Source organism: Bison bison, unplaced genomic scaffold, assembly GCF_000754665.1.
Source record: "Bison bison bison isolate TAMUID 2011002044 unplaced genomic scaffold, Bison_UMD1.0 scf7180017860457, whole genome shotgun sequence".
Lineage (NCBI taxonomy): Eukaryota > Metazoa > Chordata > Mammalia > Artiodactyla > Bovidae > Bison > Bison bison.
Genome location: NW_011491029.1, coordinates 148,823 through 159,035, shown reverse-complemented (window position 1 = coordinate 159,035; position 10,213 = coordinate 148,823).

The following is a 10,213-nucleotide window of genomic DNA, read 5'->3' as shown; positions in this document are numbered from 1 at the left end:
ACTGGCCATGCCCATGCTCCCCAGGCCCCCGGGCCCCCCACTCAACTCCCCTCTTAGGCACCTGGCCTGGGCCCAGGAGCCTGACCCTCAGCACTTTCAGCCGCCCCAAGTCTGAGGCCCCCGGGGACTGTGGGGAGGGAAGGGGGCAGCGGGCACCGAGGCCAGGCGCCCCCGCTCCCGGCCAGAGGCGGTGGAGGCAGCCAGGTGGCACGAGTTTTGCAGCTTTGCATCCATTATAAGCTGAAGACCCTTTCTCCCCACTCCTGCTCCTCCGCCCTGCCCGGTTTGACCATTGAGTTGAGGCTAGATTCCCACCTGGACCAGCTGTGGCTACGGTGCCGTCAAAGTCCGTCCTTCCCTCTGCTGTGTGGTCGCCGATCACCAGCCCGGTGACCGTGTCTGGAGAACAGATGCCCTGCCCAGTCAGCCTCTGCCATCCCATCTCCTGTGCTCTCCCTCAAAGCCCATGGACTCCAACCTCCTAGACCCAAGGCACCCACCTCGCCTTTACCCTGGACGTGAGGAGCCCCCGTCCTGCTGACTGTCCCCTGTGCTGGATGCACCCGGAGGGACAGGGCAGAGAGAGAGGAGCTGGAGCCGAAGGAGCCCGCCGTCACCCAGCCACGCTGGCCCCCTTGGACCCTGAGGCTCCGGATCTGGGTGAACAGTGCAGGGAAGGAGACCCGCCGCCCACGGCCCCACGGTGCTGGAAGCACGCTTCTAGGAGCCGAGAGGGCTGCAGGGAGGCGTCCTGGGGAGGCAGGGGCTCGTGCACACACGTCTGCTCTCCGGCCACCTTGACGCCCCACCTCAGGCAGGATGATGGTGGCAGGGGGCAGGTCTGGGTAGCTTTGTTCCCTGTCCAGTCTGGCCCCTCCAGGTGGAATCTGAAGATCCTGGTCACTTGCTGGGGCTGTTGGGCCAGTGTCCTGGTGCAGAAGGACTCGCACCTTGACACAGCCGCTAGGGCCTGGGGGCACAGTGCCAGAGGGTCCAGAGCGGGTTGTGGGGTCTGGCAGACGACGAGGGCACACTCACCCGGCCTCCGGGCACCAGGTCGGCCCCCACGCGGCCTCAGACGGCCTTCCCGGTTAGCGGCCTCCTGCATCACACCTGCCCAGAGCCTTCTGTGCAGTCCTCTGGGCGTAGGGCAGAGAGCGCCTGCCCTGGCAATTCTGCCCTGTGGCATGGGTGACCCCAGTCCCTTGTTCTGGCCTCCAGAGGGCTCATGTGGGGCTGAGCTCCTTGGGGTCACTTGCTCTGTTCTGGACACAGTGCTTTCTGGAAGCCAATCTCCCTGCCTGCAGGAAGGGGCCTCCTTCTCAGGGGGGCTGCATTTCCGTCTGACATGCAGCCTGCAGCTTGAGTTTCAGCTCCAGGGCCCAGGGGTCAGCTAAGCTCGGGGCATGGGGTACCCATCCTCCAAGGCCGGCCTTTTGAGCACTGGGAGGCCCCCCTTGCAGGTATCCCCGAGGAGAAGGGTCTGCTTTTTATCCCTTCTACCCCAATCCTGTCAGTGAGGAGAGCTAGGTCTACCAGGCCCAGGGGCCTGGACTCAGCACAGCCTCTTGGGTGGGTGGGGAGGGGTGAGACCCTCCCCCTTTGACCTGCTTAGGTTTTTGGGGATGTGGCCATCTCCAGCTGTGTCTCAAGTCCTCATGTGCTCCAGAAACAGGGCTATGGAAGGAGCTGGCCTCAACCTCCCCCTAGTAAGAGTCAGACCTCTTTGGGAATCGTAGCTCTAAAGTTGATCTTCTCGAAGTGAAAAGCATCTTGGACACTGAATTGAATGTTCTTGGAGACTTAGCTTTAAGTGTTTTCTATGTTTGAGGATCTGGGAATAACTCTTAGGAAGCCTTTTCTAGTTCTAAGCTTGGCTGAAACAACTCAAGACTCCCAAAATCTAGGAAAAGGAAGGAAGAAATGGCTTCAGGATGGAGACAGTCCCCCCAGTTCCTCCTTAAATGCCATCATGGCTGGAAAGACCTGGGAGGTATGTTCTCACCTGGGTGAGAATCAGACAGAGAGAGAGAACCAGGATAGACACCGAGGGGGAGGGAAGGGAGAGACACGGCTCTTAAGTGGAACCTTCTGGAAGGGACTTCTGGCGATCAGTTCCGCTGTGTGTCTGCTTTCCACCTGGGCCAGACCTCAGTCAGGCAAATTCCACCCCAAACCTTGAGAAGAAAAATCTTCCGATAGAAGAAGGCTCTTTGGCGCTGACCGCCCGTCCCACCAACGCAGCTAAGTATTTAGGATTAAAATGTCAGCCTGAAACACCTCTGCATCTCCCTACGGGCAGCTGCCTGCCCCTAGGCCTGCCCTTGGCCTGTCCCAGACCCTAGGGCCTGCCTGACACTCCAACAATCACAGAATCGCCGAGCGGGAAGGGATCAGAAAACTTCTAGCCTGCCCAATCCCTTCACAACGGAGATGACCCCAGTCCCCAGTGGGGAAGGTCATCATCCTGAGCCACATTTCACTTGAGGCAGAGCTAAGAGAGGGGCTCTGATGACTGATGCTGCGTGGAGCTCCCCAGGGTGGGGGGCTGGGCCTAGGCCTTCTGCCTTCTCAGCTGCTGGGGTGGGAGGTACCCCGCAGCCTCTCCTGTGATGACTAAAGCAAGCTTGGGTGTGACTCTCTGGGCTGGCGGCATCCTCAGGAGCGCGGTCTCATGAAGGCAGGTACAGGGGAGAGTGGATGGCTCCGGTGGTCACTGTTAAGCCAATAAGCTAAAAGAGGTGGGGTTTCCTTTGCTCTTTGCCTAAAATCTCAACAGAGATGGCCACACAAAACCGGAAATAATGGGTGGCTGGCAGGCCCCCGGGCAGCCTCCTCACGCTGCCAGCCCCCCGAATCCTGCTGGGAACCAGTCTCGGCGGCCAAGGCTTGACACTACGGTGCTGCTACCACCCTCAGATGCCGTCGCTGCTCCCAGGGCAGCGTGGGGAGAGGGGGCTCCGGGGACGCACGGAGAGGCTTGTCCCCGAGTCTTCGACGGCACTTGGAGAACACGGGCTTTGGAACTTTCCTTGAATTCTCTCCACTATACTTGATTCTCGGCTCTCACTACCATGCCCCCAGCGTGGGGAAGCATGGCGGCCAGGTTGGTTCAAAGACACTGCCAGGGGGTGGCGGTAGCAAGCGTGAGGTGGGTCCCCAGTACACGTGGCCGCGGCCACATCGGGCCCAGCGCCGGTGTCCCCTCTGCCGTCTTTCGGCCGGGTCGACGAGAGGAACTCCTCCATGCAAACGACCATGAATCCTGCTTCTGCGGCTTTTCTCCCCCTGGGCTGGACAGTTCTGGGGCTTCCGGTCTGCTTGACGGCCTGGTGGGGACTGAGGATGGCTGGGCAAACGGGCCCCCAGGATAATAATCCATGACCACAAAAGAGAAAACTGGGAAGACAAGGAAAACTCCACTCCTCAAATTCCCGGGAGCCCACGTGATGTCTGTAAAGATGCTGGGGGGGAGGAAAGGTGTCCCAGTCAACCAAACATTAACCTGCCCTGCCCTGTCCCTTCTTCCCCTGCACTTACACACACAGAGCTAGGCCTTTATACTACTGATTTTGAAGGACAGTTTTCAATGTCTAATAGTCTGTTTGGTGTGCAGTGGGTTGAAAAGAGAGCTGAGTGCTGGAAGGAACATGAACCTCAATCAATAATGACTGTTCTCCTTGTAAGATATTGTAACCCTGTATAAATGCAACTTTTCCTTTAGCTTTAATGGCCTGGGGTGGAATATTAAAAGTATATATGAAAAAGACATTAAAAATTCAGAAAAAAAATGTATAAAAAAAGGAAGTCGGTTCCATAAAGTTTTACTGCCTATACCACCATGTAACTACATTATAGCAAAATATTAAAAAAAAAAGTTCTTGCCTTTTAAAGTAAGTTATTGCACTTACATCTTTGGGGGGAGGGGAGGACTGCTGGACTGTTGATGAGGAGGGGGCGTCGGGGTCCAGGCGTGGGGCCGCGTGGAGCGTAGGCGCCGCTGCACGTTCGCAGAGCGCCCTTGGCTGGGCACGGCCCACACTGTCCGCTTGGTTGTTGTTTGCAATAAACTCCTTCTCCTTCCTCCCCTCAACTGGAACCTGTCTGTTTTGTTCCTAACTTGTGACAGATGAAATGTGATCAGAGGGGCCTCTGAAATCTCACGTTAATTGAAGTCGGCAAAAAATACTAACAATGCCCTTTTGAACTGCTGACACAGTACAGAATGGATTACCAGGGCTAGATTAACAACAGGTGGCCGGCCAGAGCTCCTGCACAAAGAGGGGCGCATGGCCTGCGAGGGGCTGGAGCACCCCCCCCCCAGTCATCCCAGAGGACCTGCCTCCACGGCAGACAAGCAGCGGAGGGAAATCAGGGGCCGCCCCTGCGTCTCCAGCGCGCTCATCACGGCCCCTCGATATCACTGGTACCATCTGGGTTTCCGGGGTCTGTTCTGAAAGCGAGGGGCCAGCTAGGGCATGGAGGTCAGGGTAGGGAGACCTGGCTGCTTGGGACAAATGGTGCAGGATAGGCTTCCAGGAGAGGCAGGTCTCTGTCCCAGCTCTAACGCTTAGTGGCTGAGACAGCCAGGAGGTAAGGTCTGGGGATTTTTTAAAGCAAAGCACTAATATACTAATTATAAAGCCAAGCTGGAGGCCTGGATTTTGCTATGCAAGAGGTGCTTCCTTGCTTTCCAGCCTAAAGGTGACTCAAGCAGTTAGTCTCCCAGGGACCCCTCTGTATGCTGAAGGGGAGGCATCCTTGTTTGCCTGACCATCAACTCTCACATCTGAAGGAGGGGAAGAAGCCTGTCTCTGCCCAGTTTACCAGTTCGTGGGGAGGTATGCGTGAGATGGCCCATGCCTGGGCTTTGTAAGCTGATGTGGCAATACATGAAGGGCTATGATTATTCCCGGGAGAAAGACATCACCCTCCGGCTACCAGCTCTGAGTCCGACATGAAACTCTTTTTCATCTTCTCTGACTATGTAAATGCTGCTTTCCTGGAGCCACATCTCAGATTTGGTTCCGTTAGGGGAAGCACTCTGACTGAAACCACCCATCCTGGCTAGGAATCATCTGTGAGAGTTACGTTACGACAGGAGGTCCTAGTAAGGAACATGGAACTAACAAGCCATCACCAACTGCAAGAGTTCTGGAAAGGCCAAAAGGAGCTGCCACCTGTCCCGCCACCGCCCAGAGTCCTTCTTGCTGGCATCCAGCTTGGCTGAGCAATGCAGGTGCCACCAGGAAGGACCTGAGTCAGAACGATTGGCCAAAGACAACCTGGAAACTAACCCCGTCACCATAAAACCCGAGACTGAGCTGCATGGCAGAGCCGTTCTCCTGGGTTCCCTTACCCTGCTATTCTCCACCTGGGTGCCCCGTCCCAAGTCTCTTGCTTTGGTAGCACATGTGTCTCCTTGGACAATTCATTTCCGAGTGTTAGACAAGAGCCCACTCTTGGGCCCTGGAAGGGGTCCCCTTTTCTGCAACCGTACCTCTAGGGTAAGTTTTCATTCACTATAGACCCAGATGGCTTTAGGTTAACTTTAACTAGGAACTTGTTTTTAAAAGTGACCCTTGCCATCTGACAGGGTCATGGCAGCTCTTGGACTCTCCACACCAAGTCGCTGCCAAGTCCCAAGGTGGGAATGGAAGCAGAGGGAGAAATTTCTTGTGCATGGGAAGCCGCCTGCCTGAAATCCTTGCTTAGCAACCCCAACAGTATCTGGAGTCCAGATGAGTGCTCCCACCAAAGGGCAGGATGGCTGCCGGGTCATCTGGTCCTCCCTGGGGACTCAAGTAACCCATTCCTGGGATGTGTGCCTCCAAGGAGCATCGCTGGGGAGGACACTCCCCTGTCAGCAGGGCTTCCTTGAACATCAGCTGTGGCTCAGCCCTTCCCTGTCTGGGTGCCAGGACCACTCATTGCTTCCCCAAACCATCTGGGGCCTTTCACTTGGCTACAGTGGTAGACTTGCCATCTGTTTCCTTAGAATGCCTGCGCCCTGTCACCAGCCCACTCTACCAGGAGGACTCCTGGTCATCCTCTGTGGCTTCCTCCTAATAAGAATGTGCTACGTGAAGTTCTTCCTTAACTCTATGCCCCGTCCCAACTTCCACCCCCAGGCCAGTGGTTGCGGCTCCATGCTCCCACAGAACTGTTTATAATAGTATCTTATGTATCTGTCTGACTGCCCCAGCTGCCTTCCAAGTGCCAAGAAAAGACAGGCCAATTCTGTTTCTGAATGAATCCTTCAGAAAATTAGTACACTGAGTAACTGCAATTCACTGGGAGAATGAATGGGAAGGTAGGAATGCGGAGAGGCTCTGTTTTTGGTTCAGGATAGGAAGAGGAAGGCTAGAGATGAGCCTGGTGTGAACTCACAGCCTCCGCTTGTCTGTGGACTCTGTCCATCCTGTTCCTCCAGGGGTCATATGCATCCCCAATGAGCCAAGGTCAGGACAGGAAGCCTAACCTCTTTAGTGTTCTTGGGGTTTGGGTGGCATGAGGCCAGCTCCTCGAGATGGCTAGGTGTTGTAATCTGAGAGTGCTTATCTCAGAGGTTTTCCCATTTATCCTTGGGCTCAAAGCCTGCTTTTCCCCATGTCATCCCTCGACAACCCTCATGCTCTAAACCTTCCTTCCCCACCTCTGCTCTGCCTCAACCACCAGTGAATCTTTCTCACCAATCCCATTGTCCCAGGTCTTGCTACAAGAACACTTGCCAACCTCAGGGCGCCACAAGCGGGCTGCTCTGTGATTCAGCAGAAATCCTTGATTCGGCTGGTCGGGGGTGATACGGTAGTGGTGGTCTTTCTCCACACACACACATGGGCCCAGACTTGCATGCTCAGCTGCTCAGGAACAACAGGCCCTCCGCAAACAGCCCCGCCCCTCAAAACAGGGCTCAGAAGTGAGAAGATGCATGCCAGCTCCAAAGACAATGGGGTGTGAGAGTTGACATTTTCCCAGGAATTCTGTGATTCCAAACAGATTTTCTTTTTTTAGCCCAACACAGACCAACAGCCTTGAGGAAGGGCAAACTTCCGAAAGGAGCTTCGGTTTATGACCATGTGCATACCATGTGTTAAGGTGCTGCCTTAACTGTTAGCTGGGAGCAAACCCACTGTGGGGCCCGCAGGAGATGCCCCCCAGAGCCCTGGCCAGGATGCGGTTCAGACAGCCCAGGGGCTACAGTGTTCTTGCTACGCCTTCCGAGGTTTCTCTTTTGGTTGCATCGTAAGCCCCTTGCCCATCCCTTCTTTGTCCTCTACCCACAGGGGATCTGTCATGTTTAGGCTCTGCGGGAAAAGGAGGAGCTCCTTGTTCCTATGACATTAAGGCCAAGCTACACTATGGAGAGAGAACGAAAATAAATGTGTGTGTTTATGTGTGTGTGTGTGTGTGTGTGTGCTGGGAGGACAAAGGAAGGAAGGGAAGAAGGAAGCCCAAAGGCAGCCCACATCTCCACTCCAAGACAGGTTTGAACAGAAAGCTCTCTCCAGACAAAGTCATAGAAAAGCACAGGCCAGGAAGCTGTGTGGTGAAGTGAGAGAGCTGGATTTAATGGGCTGACTTTGCAACTCCTCTTGGTTATCTTAGACAAGCCACAAAAATCCCGATTTTCAATTTCTTCATCTGTAAAATGGGGTCAAACCAACTCTTGCCTGCTTATGTCATAGGAAGTGAGACAAGTGGTTATGAAATCCAAACGAGTTAAAATACTTGGAAATAATTAAGAGCTGTAGAGACAGGAGGAATTACACACGCTGACGGTTGGGAAGGGCCAGCAGGGTTGACTTGTACCCGAACGGCTAAGAGAAGGAAGCCAGAGATTGGGGTACTGTTTCACAAAAGTATGTCATCAGAATATAAAGCACCAGGAACCCTCAATATTCTATTTATGGGAATTGGGAAGGCGGGTGTTGAGGAATCTGGTGGTGAGCAGTGCATTGGTCTGTCTGGGCTGTTGTAACAGAAGAGCACACACTGGGTGGCTTAAATTACAGACATTTATTGTCTCACAGTTGCAGGAAGCTAGAAGCTCCGACCAGTGTGTCTGCAGATCTGGTTTCTGGTGAGGCCTCTCTCCCTAGCTTGTAGACGGCCACCTTCCCACTGTGTCCTTACGTGGTCTTTGCTCATGCAGAGACAGAGCTCTGCTATTTCTTCCTTTTCTTCTGAGGATATCAGTCCTAACGAATTAAGACCTCACCCTTATGATCTCACTTAAACTTGACTACCTCTACATAGGCCCTATCTCCTCATCCCGTCACACTGGGGGTTGGGGCTTCTATATATGAGTTTTACAGAGGATATAATTTAGTCTGTAATAAGAAGACTGGCTGGTATGTGTTAAATGGGTGAAGTGACTGCTCTTCTCAACTTCATATCCCAAAGCATCTCAACAGGTCCAGCAAGCTCCCACATGAGTCCAGCAGCCACTGGGCTCGGTTCCTTGTCACTTATCACCTAGGCTACTGCTAAGTGGTCACGTCCCATTCCTGGTCCCTCTCTGCTCCACCCGCTCATCTGTGCTGATGCCAAAGTGGGAGTGCCTAAGACTAGCTCTGATCATGCTCCCAACCAGAACAATCATCTGCAAAGCCTTCACACTGCCCACAAACATTTTAGCTCTTTTGTCTAGCCCTAAACCCCTATCCAGCGCCATAATTTGTAAAGTCCCAACCTCGAGTTAGTGCTCCTACAAATCTAGGGTATCAGTACACTTCCTCATCTTCTTGTTTCCTTTCACCTCCCTCAGGTTAAAGTGACTGCCCAACCTCCCAGCACACCCCTATCCACACAGTGCCTGTCTCTACCAATGAATTCTCCAAAGTACACCTCAAGTCTCACCCCTTCACCAAGTCAGAAGCGATCGCATGCTCCTTCCACAGCAGGGAATGCGTGCATTCACCCTCCACTGTTCAGTCTTACAGAGTAGACAGGGCATTTAGGGACTTATCTCCTGTGTTAGTTTGATTATAAGGCAGAAACGGCTTCATTGTTTATCTGCAATATTTGGTAGAGTATTACAGCAAGCACTTGATAAATATCAGCTGGATGGCTGGCAAATCTGCATTCCATGTCAAAACACGACAGAAAACACTAAACAGAACTGGAGGCAGCTTGGACCCTGAGGCCCTAAGCAAACCTCCAGGTAAAGGAGGGAAAAGGGACATGCTTTGTCCATGACAAAGCAAAGGAGCTGTGAAGGACGAGTTCTTAACTATCACTGAAAAAATAATCATCTTTATTGAGGTATTACTTAGATAAGAACGCACCAACTTTACATGTAGAGTTGGGTGAGTTTAGACAAATATATATATATATGTAACCATCACCAGGATCAAAATATAAAACCTTCTCCTCACTCCCAAAAGTTCCCTTGAGCCTCATCCCAGGCAAACTAATACAGGAGAGAAGCCCTTAAGGGTCCTGTCTACTGCGTAAGACTGAACAGTTGAGGGTGAACCTCACCCTTCCCTGGACCACCAGGGAATCCCTGTATGTATAGAAGCCATGTATGTGAAGTATGCACTCTTTCACGTCCGGCTTATGTGCTCACCTATTTTGGAAACACATCCTTGTGTGTGTCTCAGTAGTTTATTATCTTTATTGCCTAGATGTATTCCATTGTATGGATATACCACAATTTATCTGTGCACTCATCTGCTGTTTAACCTTTGATTTTTTTCCAGGTTTTGGCTATCATGAACAAACCTGCCGAGAGCATCTGTATACAAGTCTTTGTGTGGATATATGTTTTCTGTTGTTTTTTTTTTAAAAAAAAAACTACTGAGATAATCATATGACTATTCTCCTTTATTCTATTGCTATTGTGAATTACATTTTCAAATATAAAATACATTTTCAAACTTCATATTCTTTCAGATCAGATCAGATCAGATCAGTCACTCAGTCCTTGCGACCCCATGAATCGCAGCATGCCAGGCCTCCCTGTCCATCACCAACTCCCGGAGTTCACTCAGACTCACGTCCATTGAGTCAGTGATGCCATCCAGCCATCTCATCCTCTGTCGTCCCCTTCTCCTCCTGCCCCCAATCCCTCCCAGCATCAGAGTCTTTTCCAATGAGTCAACTCTTCGCATGAGGTGGCCAAAGTACTGGAGTTTCAGCTTCAGCACCATTCCTTCCAAAGAAATCCCAGGGCTGATGTCCTTCAGAATGGACTGGTTGGATCTGC